General features: G+C 46.3%; 1 long non-coding RNA gene across 2 annotated transcripts in view; it reads left to right on the top strand.

Annotated features, from left to right (window-relative positions):
• LOC109491894 overlaps positions 1-14482 on the top strand; it is a 72026-nt gene that overhangs the window by 39986 nt on the left and 17558 nt on the right. The window contains exon 5 of one of the 2 annotated variants that reach the window (XR_006586129.1): positions 4198-14405. The exons of the other annotated variant lie outside the window; for it this stretch is intronic. This is a non-coding gene — a long non-coding RNA (uncharacterized LOC109491894). Of the gene's footprint in view, positions 1-4197; positions 14406-14482 lie in introns of those variants that run through there. 2 annotated transcript variants of the gene reach the window in all.

Below are 14482 nucleotides of genomic sequence, written 5' to 3' on the forward strand. Positions count from 1 at the left end.
CCCCTGCTCACACTCTTTCTCTCGCTCTCAAAAAATAAAAGCTTTTAAAAAAGTTTAAAAAGTAATTGTTCTCAGTGCTCTATTGTCACATGTAGAAGGCAGAGTCTTTAAGCTGAAGGAATTGAAAATCCTGAGCAGCTTCTAGATGAGCCACCATGAAAGTGACAAATGAGAGTTCTTATTAGTTAGGATCTGGAGGAATATGTCACTTGCCTGTCATCATGGTACTGCCTTTCTTCTGTCTTTGGAGTGACTGTATTTGCTCCTAATCCTCTTAGTTATGGATTTAATTTAACGGAACAATGTATTGAGAACCTCTCATGTGGAAGTTGCTAGGACAAACCATTGGCAGGAGCAATGAGGGTCGGGGGTGGGGGGCATGGAGTGACATGGAGTGGGGGGCGTGGAGGTGGGAATTTGAGGGAGGATGCAAAAATGAATATGTGATCTTGATCTCAACTTATAAATTGTAGAGAAGACTGGACAGTGAGACTATACGTAAGTATGATAATGGTGGGGGTGGAGGGAGGTATAGACACAATCCTTTGGGAACATAGGGGAGAGAGCAGGTTATTTTGTCTGGGAGAGCTGGAGAAGCTGGAGAAGCTTTCATGGAGGATGAGATATTTGAGCTCCCTCTTGGAGGATGGGCAGGTCCCTGACCAAGGAAGGACAGAATAGCAGCAGGAAAAACATGAAGTAAGAGTGGCTTAATAGCTAAGGTGAGAGTGAGGTGTGTGTACAGGTGTTGGGGCAGGCAGGAGCAGGGGTGGGGATTGTGGCAGGAGAGGTAAGGACACTTGAATATCCTCTTACAGAGTTTAGATTTTATACGGGCAATGGGAGTCACTGAAGCCTTTAAAATTTTTTTTAATGTTTTATTTATTTTTTTCTTGAGAGAGACAGTAAGGAGGGGAGGGGCAGAGAGAGAGAAGGACAGAGGACCTGAAGCGGGCTCTGTGCTGACAGGCCGACAGCAGCAAGTCCAATGTGGGGGCTTGAACTCATGAAATGTGAGATCATGACCTGAGCTGAAGTCAGACACTTAACCGACTGAACCAGCCAGGTGCCCTACTCACTGAAGACTTTCGAGTCGGGGTGTAGCATCTTTCCAAATTTCCATTTTCCAGAGATGGTTCTTTTTATATATACAGTTATTGGATGGTGTTGGCTCTACTATGTGGTTCGAGTTGTACTTTTTCCTTTTCAGGGGAGCCCTCTCAAGGAAAAGAAACTTACTGTGTTTTTATCCTCTTTTGCCAGCGTTTAGTTTATTTTCTATTTACCATTTCCCCTCTCTTTCTTCCGATGCTTTTGGCAAGGCAAGGGTTAGACCATTAGTTCTTCCTACTGGCATCTGAGTCAGGTATTTGACTCATATTTGCACATGACTATTCTTTTTGGTGAGTGAGATGGGTCATCACTGTCTATGGGTTGAAACCTCAAGAAAGTTTAGGAATAAAAAACTTGTGGAAAAAGGCACGTAGTCAAAGAGGTGGGACATGCATCAAAGCACAGGACAGCACATTGTGGATTGAGAGAGATCTCAAAATAGAAGGTGCTTCTCTTGGGATTCACACCACAGGCCTTGGCAGGCAGCCCACCCTTATCACCATTAATTTTTAGAGTTTGGAATTGGGCACTACAGTCTGGTGTTAAGCTGTTAACCTCTAGCATCAAGGCCACAGTTGCTGGGAAGAATTCCTCTTTCAAGCTGTGGCCTCATCAGAGTTCTTCATCTGGACACACCACAAAGGGCGAATGTTCCTAAATCCATTCCCATGATTCTGGGATGCTATATATACTCAGGCACCTTCCACTCTTTTACTCCAGACCTGCACACCCAGAGAAGAGCCTTCTTGCACTGGATCATGGTGCTGAAGTTGCAGTGTGTGTGAGTGTGTACGTGTGTGTGTGTGTGTGTGCACAGCAGTATGTAGCTCTTTGTATGCATAGGACGAGAACCATTTTCCAGGCCTTTTGTTTTCTATTTCCAGAGAGAATGAAACCTGAAACAATGTGCATAGTCTGAGGAAATTAGGGCATTTCTAGAACCTGGCTTTTTACAGAAGAAATCTGCTCCAGATCTAGAGACACGTTTTGGCTTTCAGATTCGAGAGTTGTTTAGATTTTGCCCAGTTTTCCTTGCTTTGTGCTGTGAAGTTACACCCAAGCCATCAGCAGAGGGCTCCCTCAACCTTAGGAGCTGGTATTGATGCTTGGAAGGCTAAGCAACGTAAATGAGAGAAGAAATGCAGATCTGACTGTGAGTTTAAAATCCAATGCCCCAAAGTGCTTTTGTAGAGAAGAAACCCTAACCCATCCTGAAAACAGACCACTTCAGCAAGAAAGTATTTGCTAGCGTTTACATGAAATGACACTGTTTAAATTCCTGGATCAAGGTCAGCATAATGTTTATGCTCAGAGTAACACGTAGCTAAGTTATCCTTCAGAGAACCTGAGAAGCAGAGCAACTCCCTGACCAATGGTTTAATTGTTTCTGGACTGGTGGCTCAACGGTTCCTAAATATTGAATCACAGCACCATCAATCACCATGGGTCCCTGGTCTGAACCAAAGCTCTGCAGATGCCAAATCCCTATGTGGCATTTGCCCAGATCCATGTTGGCTAGACATTAAGGGTGCCTGATTGATAAAGCACAATGTGAAGTTATAGTGGTCCCAATCTGTTGGGGCAGCTGGAACTGGCTAACTGCTCTAAATTAAAGTTGGGCAAGTTGCATGGTAAAAATGGGATCAGGAAAAGGAAACAGGACCCTGCTGAAACAACATCCATCTAAAGTTAGTATCTCTTGAGACTGTTCTGATTTTCCACCATGAAGACAGAGCAGCCTAGGATCCAATGCCAGGTATTAGAATCCTTGCTTGGAATTTGCTAGACAACCTCTGTCCTGGTTTTATTAACTGACTCTTTTCCCTCAGCTCTAGGGAAATAATCACATTCCTTTATCATAACTTCATCTGAGATGTGTTACAGTGAATGTTACTACATTCACTGTATTGTGTTGGACACTGAATGTGTTGGACATCAGGTATGCTTGGGAATTACAGTGGAACACCCTAGATTCCTTGACCACATTTGGGAGGTGTCTTGGTCTTTTATTTGGGGGCAGTGGGGATATACGTAGTTAGTAGGTGAGGTTTTCTGCCGTTTCAAGTTCCAGGGAAGCGAAGGCAGCATACTGTGAGCAACATCGGCCTCCCACCTGCCTTACATAGAAACGTACTGACCACAGTGAGCGACAAGGGCAAATAGCCACCAGGCAGGCTACAGCACTGAGCGCTGAGTGGGCTTGAGGGAGAGTGGGGTTTGTGAGGTCACGGTTTAAACAGTCATGATCTGGAGACTTTTCCAAGAAGAAGCATGTGTCTTCCTTGTGATAGAAAAGCAAATGCATACGAGGAGAAACCATTGGGAAGCCACTCCAGGCTACGGCAGTGGGAAACTCAAGAGTTTCTGTTTGTACTGGCTTCCTTCATTCAGATGGTTCCCATCAGCTACATTCAGATTGATTCCATTTGCAAAGCTCTCCTGGCAGTCTTGGTGGAGGAGGCTCGGTGGCAGCATCTCTGGCATTTTCTGAGCCTGCCCAGGCCTTGCTCCTCTTGTGTCGTTTCTTGGCTCTTGGGCTCCTAAGCAGAAACTGGCTAAGCAACCGCTGCTGCTGAACAAAATCAAATGTAAAACAGAACATTGGAACACCAAACGAAGAGACTTTTCTAAATGCGGGGGGCGGGAATGCAGTGAAGAACAGTGAGGGATCAGGAAAGGGAGGGGCTTCCTTAGAAGCAGACTGAATCATGCTCTGGTGAGGGTTTGTCATTGACCTATCTTGTCAGCATCCTTGATAACTGTGCCAGATCAAAGGTTACATCTTTTTTACTCTTCAGTCTCACTAATGGATGCAATATAAAAGATTTGGGTTCTATTCAGGACCATTCTCTTATTTTCTGGCCCTTACGAGAGTTTGTGACCCATGACACCCTGACACCACTTATTTTTTTCCCCTAATCCTTCAACTTAGCCTCATTGCCTCTTATCACCTTCCTTCTGGACATCCATTCTCCCAGCTCCACTGTTTTACATGTGACCCATCTATTATTCCTCCACTCGATGCTAACTGTTCTGGTACTGTGAGTGAGGATGCTTCTCGTCCCGTTCTTTACACCACCACAGCAGGGAGAAGACACCCAGTGAGAGACATTTCCAATCCTTCTCTTCCCACTGCTGAGACTGGGCAAAAGGGTGCTGCTGTCCATAGACCGTGTCTGTCCTGCCCGGAGACTGATGGCAAGTGTTCTGTTGTTTCTATCCTTCCCAGCACTGTCTGGATTTGATTCTCCCCCCTCCACCCCATGTAGGTCATGGAGTCTGAACTTAGGGTGGGGACCTAAGTATTAGAAAATGGGGAGCCCATTGACTCTTGGTCCAAGAGTTATCTAGTCCAGTAATGCTGATGTACACACACGCACTTGCACACACACATACATGCACACACAATGCAGGCTCATTGTCACACAGTTCAAAATTGAAAAGGCACAAAAGGGCAGAGAGTGAAGTCTTCCAGCATTCCTGTTCTCCCAGCTTCTTAGTCCCCCCTGTAGAGTTAACCAGTGTTTGCAGTGTCTTATATGTCCTTCCAGACATACTTTATAAGTACATTAGCAAATAATACATACAAACGTATGCACATACACCTTGTGGTTTTTTCATCTTTTTAAATGGCTGCAGAGTATTTCATTGAATGAATTTCCACAATTAATGAGTCCCATCTGGATGGGCATCTGGTAGTTTCCAGTCTTTTTCTACTATAAAAAAAATAAAATTGACGTTTAGTCCTCAAATCTTATGTTTATTTCCCAAAAGCTCAGTACTCAGAGGGGAGAGGAGTGTGGTCTGCACTTTACATGGCACGGTATTTAAAGTCCTGGACCACTGAGTCAAACATGTCCAGGCTTGCACTTTTGTTCTAATTCTCTCCAATGTGCCATCATGCAGAGAATTATGCTGTGAGTTCTGGTGTTCAATAAATTAGGTAAGTTTATTCTTTTCTTTCTCCTCTCTGCCTACATCCTCCTCCAACCCAAGGGTTTGTTTGTAACCAGAGTGCCTTTCCAGCAAGTGGTGCCCCCAAGCTCCTAATACTTAAAGCACTGAATTCCCTCCATTTCTGTAGAATGTGATAATTGGCAAAACACCTTCATATAACATTCTTTCCTTTGATTCTTATGCAAATTTTCTAAGGACATTTTCTAGATGAAGAAACTGAGGCTCAGAAGGACTATGTGGCTTGCCCATGGTCACCTAATTGATGAGTGACAGGCACAAAACTTGAAGCTAGATCATCTAATATCAGCCTACTTCTTTCTAATACACACATGAACCCCTTTGCCATATATGTGACATCAGAATCAGTGGGAAGTTTGGAATATGGTGGGAGACTGGAGTTCTAGCAAATTCACCCCCAAATTTCATTTCCATCAGCAGATATATAGAGACTATTCAGACAAGAAGAATTATGGACTAATTTACCGGCATCGATAGAATATCCACTGAGGTAGTTCACAACATGATGAGGGCATTGCCAGTTGTCCAGGCAGTGGGAGGAAGTATGGTGGGAGAAGTACCAGGGCTGGAAACCTTTGATCTTGAAGTACAGGTTTAATGTGGAAGTCAGGGCATAGGCTTGCAAGACAGGGGACAGGAAGAGAGGCAAAGAATGCATGCAGATCAAGTGTCTGCTGTGCTATGCTCACCCATTAATCACTCACCAAACTTGGGAAGGATCCATGCAGAGGTATGACAAGGGTGCCCTCGTTTTCTCATTGAGTGACAGTGTGGGGTGATGGTGGTGCTGGAGTGGTGGGACTATCTCTACTCCACCCAACAGGTAGGGGGAGTTTCCCAGGGTGGCAAGGGGCTGTGTAACTGGTGACACCTAGTGCGGAGTGGTAGACACCAAACTTGTCACAACATCCTCCCTCCAGGAAGGAAGGACTCAGGTCAAGCTCATATATGTGGCTCTTTCCTCTCTTGGATACATTTTCTTCCAGCTCCTAGGAGCTCAGGCTTCTGGCAGTTTTATGCATCTGGTCGCTAGGCATCTTCAGATGTGCCACTTCTGCTGCGGTGTCTGAACAAGATCCAGTGCCACTGCCCCAAGGTGGCAGGGATGTGGAAGAAGACAGGAGCACTGGACACACTCCTGAAGGGGAAAGGGGAGCTTTCCAGGGGCCACCATTGAGACAGACACAGGACACAGAGGTAGGGGCTGGGTTATTACAGGCTCAGATGCTATGCCAAGGGCTTAGGAAATTATTCTAGAGGCAGAGGGAATCATGAAAGAACTTTGGGGAAAGGAATAACAAGATTAAGTATGCATTTGAGAGACACCACTCCATCAGCAATTCACTCATTTGTTCCCTGAACACTGAGAGCACACACTATGGATCCCACCCCTGAATTCATATGTTGTAGCCCTAACCTCCAGTGTGATGGTATTTGGAGATGGGGCCTTTAGGAGGAAGTAGGTTTAGATGAAGTCACAAAGGTAGGGCCTTCATGATATTTCTGTCCATATGGGAAGAGACTCCAGAGAGCTTGTGTTCTCACTCTCTCCCCAGAATTGTGTACAAAGGTGGCCGTCTACAAGCCAGATAGTAGGTCCCCACCAGGAACTGATCAGGCTGGCACCCTGGTCTCTCCAGAAACATCTGTTGTTTAAGCCACCCTGTCCATGGTACTTCATTAGGGCAGCCCGAGCCAATGGAGACAGCACACAACCAGGTGGCTGGCACTATCTTGGCTCTGGATATCCAGCAGTGAACCAAGAGTCCTCATCCTCATGGAGGTTGCAGTCTAGTTGGGGAGGAGAGGGAGGCATGGCATGAACAATGCACATAAGACATTTGCAATTACTTTTATGAAAGAGAGTAATGGGGCCTTATTTAGACTGGGGAAAATGGGGGAGGACTTCCTGAGGACATGACTTTCAACCTGAGACCCTGAGGATGAGTCGAAGAGAGTCAGGAATGGGCAGAGAAAAGAACATCCCAGGCTTGGGAAGGGCATGTGTAAAGCTCTTGGATGAGAAAGGGCTTGGTGAGTAACTGACAAGACACAAATGTCACCAGAGGAGAAGAGTCACGTAAAATAAGACTGGGAGCTGTTATGGGATAGTACACTTAGGAACTTGGTGGTCTTGTTAAGAGTTTTAGATTTAGGGGCACCTGGGTGGCTCAGTTGGTTAAACATCAGACTCTGGCTCAGGTCATAATCTCACAGTTTATGAGTTTGAGCCCACTTCAGGTGAGCCCCACTTCTCTTTCTCTCCTTCTCTCTCTCTCCCTCTTTGACCCTCGTGGGATTCTCTCTCTCTCTCAAAAACCAAAAAAAGTTTTAGATTTATATTCTTAGTGCATTGATGAGCCATTATAAGGTTTAAATGAAATGAAGTGATCCAATTTTCATATTTAAAAGATGACTCTGAATAATATGAGCATCAGATTGGAGGGATGTCAAACAGAATGAGACAGGCCTATTCTGAGGGATGTTGTAGCCATCCTAGGGGTATGATGACCCTGAGCAGCAGTGGGAGTAGAGGGGAGTGGTTGCATTTGGGGGCCAGTGGATAGGATGGGTGGGAAGAAGGAGAAACAGAGGATAGGTCGTAGTCACAGCAGCTGGGAGGAAGAGGGTGAGTTTGAGGACACTGAGTCTGGTGGAAGTTGGAAACACAAGGGGCTGTGTTTCAGGAGCCAGCTCCAGCCAGAAAGCAGTGACTACAGCAGGCCTTCCACTGCTGTCCTTAGAAAGACCTGATTGCACGGTGGGCCCTTGGCTGGTGTCTGAGAACTTGGCTCTCAGAGTGTCCCAGTCAACAGTTGACTGATAAGGCCAGTTCCCTGTGGCTAGACTGTGCAGACAATATGATTTATGCTGAACACCTACTTTTCTTCTGGAAGTCTAGAATTTTTGTACGTGCTAGGCATAGGTAGCTTAGTAGACTGGCCACCAATTAAAACATTGGGCACTGAGTCTCTCACGGGCTTCCCCAAGCAGAAACATCACACACATGTTTTAGAGAAAGACTATGCTTTGTGTATCCCCTCATGGAGGAAGAGAGCACAAAGAAGCCTCATGTGGATTCTTCCAGACTCTGACTGTGTCTTTGTCCCTTATAATTCAGCAGTGTCTCTGCAAGAAACCTCAGTCATGAGAACAGCTACAAGCTAAGTCCTGTGAGTTCTTCAGTGTGTTTCCAAATGTGGGGTGGTCTTGGGGACCCCTGACACAGCCTCAGGATTTAAATTTGGAAGTGATCAGCATGCGGAAAAAACTGAAACAATGGGAGCATATGAGATCACCCAGGAAGACTGAAGACTGAGTAGAACCCTGAGGATCTCCACAACTATGAAGGAGGGCCAGAACTCAGGCAGTAGGAGAGAGGAATGTCTGCTGAATTTAGCACAAGGTCATTGACAACCTTGGCAAGTCAGTCCCTGTGGGCAGTTGTGGAGAGAGCTGGATTATTAGAGGATGAGGGGGAGAGCAATTCTCCCAAGCTTGACTACAGAAGGAGCAGAGAGGGACGTGGGGGGTGATGTAAATGTATTGAGGTAGGAAAAAACTTGATCATTTGTTTCTTCATTTATAAGGTGCTTGCTTTATGTAAGCCAACACAACACTGCTGTGGGTCCAGCAGAGAAAACAGGAAGGACTCCCAGTGTGCTGCATATTTGAAATGTGAACTGCACAATGCCATGAAGGTGTTTAATCCAGCGTGGGGGCTTCTTTGAGGAAGTGACCTTGACTCTGGAGCTTGAAGAATAAGTAGGAGTTTGTTGAAGTGAGGAGAAGAGGAAAGGGAAAAAGGACTTTTCAGGACAAGGGAATAATGCAGATGGATGTCCAGAGGGAATGAAGAGCGCACACTGAGCGAGGGGAGTGTGAAGAGATAGGGCTGCAACATGGCAGCAGCAAGATGAGGCAGTGCCTTCAGACTCTCATGGGAAGGAAGCAGCAGACAGGTAGAAGCTAAATCTACAGGAGAGGGCTTGAAAAGATGGAGAGCTGTGGTTTCCAGAAAGAATTAATTCTGATAGTAGGGAAATACCTTGTCATGTAACAGAAACAGGAAGAAAGGATGAGTTTTAAAAGAACAGGTATAGCCATAGGTAAGGCCTTAGGATTGGTGGCAAGAAATTGAGCATTCTTGTATGATGGCTTTCATTTTTTTGTAGGGTATGTTTTTCTCCCCTCCCACCCATCCCCTTTCTTGAGATCTAGCATATTTTGAGGCTGAGGAAATAGAAGGGGCCTTTGGTAAATAACTCCAGGTGGAGAAGAGGGGGACATTCTTTTAGCATTACAGCACATCAGAGATAGGCTAGCAGGAGGCCAAAGTTAGTGTGGTGGAGTCTATTGTCTTTAAGATATATTATCCTTGGACCTATCCCTGTGAGGGCTTTTTCCTTCTTCACCTCCTCCACCCTTGAGATCTGAAGCTCCATGAGCGGTGACTCTACATGGAATGGAATGACTGATAAATCCCGCCAGGGGCCAAGCCCAAGAAAAGGCATTTCTCTGGATAGAAAAGGCACCTACTCTGTGGAGAACAGAGAGGTCAACAAGGATGATGGGATGGGGAAATTGAGCCATATGTGAGTCCTGGATGTCTAGACTTGATATGCCATGACCTTTGGAAGAGTTGAGAGATTAATTTAATAAGGTAGAGAGATTATCTTCTGTATCTTCACCTTCCTGTAGACTTGACAGCAATTGGAATATAGCTTCTGAATCCAAAATAAGGTAGAATTCTAATGTTCCTTTAGATTCATGTCTGTACCTTGACCTGTTAATTGTGAGACTGTCCTCTCTCTCCCTTCTATCATGGGAGATGCAGTTTTGGGTACCACTTGGTAGTAGGAGGTAAGGTCATATACTCATAGTAAGGGGAAATGTGGTAGGATCATGAGTTTTAGGACAGTGGAGAGAGTGTAGAAGAAGCCTGCTTAGGTTGCTGGTCAGAATTTCCACTGGGGCCCCAAACTCTTTAGTGGTACCTGTGTGATTTCCCTCAGTGTTGTGGAGCCTGGTTGTTAACATGATGATGGGCATGAAGCAGACAGTTGAGGGGTTCTGGAGTGAGGCTCTGCTTGTTGAGCTCCACGGAATGCCAATGGGACAAGGAAGTTGGGGCTGTTAGGCAAGACTGAAGTGGAGGTGAGGGAACATGGAATCTAAAGCAGCACAAGGAAAGACAAAGTGGAGACAGAGGAGAAATAAAGACACAGGAATGTGTATATAAGGAGGTAGTCAAAGATCTGGGGGTCCCTTGAATAAATTTAATGGGAGCTGGTGAGAGATCTGGAAGGATAGGAAATTGTGGTCGGTAGTAGGATATTTAAGTTTATGACTTCAGAGATGGAGAAGTTCTGAGTAATAAGCATGTTCAGGATGTGGCCTTGGGAGGGCCCACATTGACCCTTGTCATCACTGGACCCTCTCCCTGATCCCATGTTCACATGGCTTTTCTCCCTCCTTTCAGCCTCTGATGTGCCTCCTACCTCAGCCTACCCCTTTCCCACTTTCTGGTCCAGCAAGAGGAACTCACAGCATCTTTTCTTCCAGAGAAATTCATTCCACATGTGTCTGATTCATTTGCGTTTACTGAAACTCAAAATCTCCAGTGTCCAAAAACTCTTTCAACTGTTTTTTCCCCTGCCCTTTCTTAGAAACAGGAAGTTGTGTTTGGCTGAGGACAAAGTCTTCCAGTGCCCTTGGGACTTACAAGATGTTTGGGAATGAGGAACGGTGAGGTCTGGGGAAGGCTTCTTTATTCTCTCCTTTCCTGGGGCAAGGGTGTATCTGTCTGTGGTAGCCTGGGCAGCTCATGGGGATGGAAGACTAGCCATAACTTTCCTGTCTCTTCCCACTGAGCCCAAGACCTGAGGGAAAGCATGTTCTAAAAGAGACAGGTGGCTTTGAATGCTCCTATATTTCTCTTTCCCTGCACTGGCATCTACTGTTCAGAATATACTTGGATGTTGGTTCTCACCTTTCTCTTCCCAACACTTGGACAGTGTCTTTGAGGAGCTTTTCAATCTAGTTTTTGAGGGGTGTGGGCTGGCTGGCACTCAATTTTAAGTGAGAAAGGCCAACTGTATCTTCAGTGGGATCTCAGAGAAACTCTCCATCTGAAGAAGAATGAACCAGACTGTGAAGGGGCACGTCTATTGTGATAAGTCTGCCCAGGTTGTTGGCAAGCGTTAGCCTAGAAAGCAGACAGGTGCCTGGGAAAGGCTGATGGAGTGCCAGTGAGGCAAGGAAAGCATGGAGGTCACAACACCAGCACTCTGCTCACTCAGCGCTCCAACATTTAGCTCCCCTGAAGCGTGTTATTTTGTGCCATCTAGAATTTTTTCAGATGTAAGGCAAATATGCCCACAATATATCACTTGAGTGATTATTGAGTGAACCAGCAAAAATGTCAGCTTAGGTGAGTGACTTCTGTCTCTCACAGTCCATAGGCAGCTTTCTTGAAGGACCACAGGAAAACACGCTGTGCCAGAAGGCAGCTTCTCATAGATATACTGTCCTGCAGCCAAGGGCCACTAAAAGAGAGCAAACCCATTTGTGTTTCTCAAGGGCAGGAGTACAGCTGTGTCCCTCTCTTCCTCTGTCTCCTGACTGAACTGCACCCATGGGCAGTGCCTTGGGGTGCAGCATGCTGGATGGATACACTTCCCTTTACTTAGGGCATCCCTTCCCACTCTACACAGAGCAGATCAGGGCGGAGAAGGACAGGTGTCAGGGGCAGTAGCTTAATCTTGCCTAAGATGTTGCCTTCCTCGTCTTCCTTCCTCATGCTTATCCCACCTCATGTTTTGTTTTGGCTGCATGTTCAGTAATCTGGCTTCGATGGACTGAAGAGGCACAAGGAAGTGATAAGGCTGTGGTAGCTGAAACCTGGAAACCTGAGGGTGATACTACATTTGATTCTCTTTGGTAGATTCCATATTTCTTTCACTCTTACAAACAACTCCTCATTTCCAACAGTGAAAGGGACACGGCTGCTTACTGGAGGGGCTTGGTGATCTGAGGCAGAGCATGTAGAGAGCAGAGATTGCTGTGGGCTCACAAGCCTCTTTTCCTACGACCAGGGGAGACTCAGACCCTGGGAGTCCTGGGCTATGTGTGAAAGCATATCGCCTTACCACTTTACAGTCTCAAGAATGCAGTGGTGACAAAGCCTCTCTAATTGCCCTGGACCAGAAGTTGAAAGTATCAAGACCAAGAAAAAGCCAACATATGCTTAAAAATTTTCCTATTTTTCATGTCTTTTTTTTTTTTTTGGTTGTCGGTGGGGAGGCCTGGAAAAAATGAAGAAGGATCCAGAGGAAAGCAAGAAGAACTATATGTTTGGATGTGTGGAAAGAAGAACAGTCCTTATTATGAGGGCCCACCGGTTAAAAACCCCAAACACAAAGAACCTAGTGAACATATCAGAGGGACAAGATGTGGGGTTAGTGGGAAGATGGTCCCATTGTCCCTGGACAATGTTCCCGGGAGGGGGATGGTTTGCTAAAGTGGGCTGGGGAACAATAATGTTGCATAGTTTTATAAATGCACAAATCCCTCTGGTCAGCTACAGGGGAATAAAGGGCAGAGAATAAACCCCAGGCAAGGATTCACTTACATTAAAGATGAAAGAAATGAACTTTGATGCTAATGTACCACCTCTGAAATATTTCTGGCAGGTGTTCAGAGGATCCAGATGAATGACCAAGCTACCTGCCGCGTCAGGGCCTTAGGGACTTTAGCAAACACTAGTACCAGTTTCCATCAGGAGCACTAGCAGGAAAACACAAACTCTCAGCAGAGGAAATGCAGTCTTCCCTTCTCGGGGCTCCAAGGGTGGTTGAGGTTGGCCAGGGGAAATAATGGTGTGGTCTCTCACTGCAGATCTATTTTCTGAGTCCCTGCACTGCAGCTGTTGAGTTTCCAGACACAAACAAGTATGTATTCTGTGAGCCTGGCCGAGCCCACACAGCAAGGAAGAGCCAAGCTGGATTCCATTCTGCTTTGCACATCGGCAGCTCTGCTGCCAGCTGAACTCCAGGGCAAACGCAGTCCCTGCTGCGTAGGGTTGGCACAGCTGGACTGCTCTGGGCAGCGCATGGGGGACACGCTTGGCTTTGCTTATTCTAGGGAGGGTGAGAAATGGAAGGAGATGAGGAGTTGCAGAAACATACATCAGTCTCAACAAAACTGGTGCATGGCAAGGAAGAATCTGGTTTTACTAGCCGTCATCGACATGCCTGTGTGTGTGCTTGTTTATGTTTAGGTAAGCCTGGCCTCCCCCTCACTAGAGTCAGCAGATAGGGAGAAAGTGGTTAACTCCATGTGGAGCTGTGCACCACACGGAGCTGACCAGCAGCGACCTGCTGAGGGCACTGTAGGGGCCAGAATCCAATTTATTTCGTTTCCCGCTCCCAGGGCGAGTCCTCCCAGAGGGCACCGTTTCCTCACTCACACCAGGGCTCCCTATAGCATCCTCTCTGCCCATGTCACTAGTTATTTGAGTGAGTCTTGAGAGAAAGCAAAAGGGAGGGACAAAGGGGTCAAAGTGATGAAAAATGGAAGATGCGAATTTATATGTGTTCCTTCTTTTCACTACAATGTCACTTCTTGATGTCGTCTGTTTCATTGTACCCATTAATGAGCAAGGACTGAGTTCCCTCTACACTAGACCATATGGAAGACTGAACCAGGAAGAGGTGAGGAGAGACAGAGTGGAAGGTGGGATTCTGGGGCTCTCAGGTAGGGTTTAGGTAGCAGGTGGGAGATGCAGTTCCATGTAGAAAGGGCTGATTGGGACCATTGCAAGTTGTTGGGGCCAGGAGAGTGGTGAGGTGGAGATAAAGTCTGATGTGGAGAGAAGGCACTGAGGTCGTTGGGATGACAGTGCTTAGATATGGGTTCAGCTTTCCTCAGGTCCGCAGAGAATCTGGTATCTCTGGCTGGTCAGTATATCAAAGGGAGGCTGTGTATGTTTGCAGAATGGAATGGGATAGTCTTTCTCAAGAATAATGAACCCAGAGGCATCTCACAGCCACTGTTACCTCAGAGTTGGATATTTCCACCAGAGCAGTGGTTCTCAAACCAGCAGTCTCCACATCACCTGGGAACTTGCTGGAAATGCAGATTCTCAGGTCCCCTCTCTAACCCACTGAATCAGTAACACTTGGGGTAGGGCCCAGAAATCTGCATTTTAAGAATCCCTCTGGATGCCTGCTCGAATTTGAGAATGACTGGTCTAGATTATGATGAAGAGTTGCCTGAATGAGCTGGATTCAGCAAGAGGAAGGCCTGAGAGACCCAGGCAAGGTGCCAGCTTCCCTGTGTGCGTTCAAGGTCAGCTGACCTAGTTTTAGCCTCCGTCCTTGGGCTCTGGGTC

The sequence above is a fragment of the Felis catus genome, chromosome D1 (genome assembly GCF_018350175.1).
Source record: "Felis catus isolate Fca126 chromosome D1, F.catus_Fca126_mat1.0, whole genome shotgun sequence".
NCBI classification, from domain to species: Eukaryota; Metazoa; Chordata; class Mammalia; order Carnivora; family Felidae; genus Felis; species Felis catus.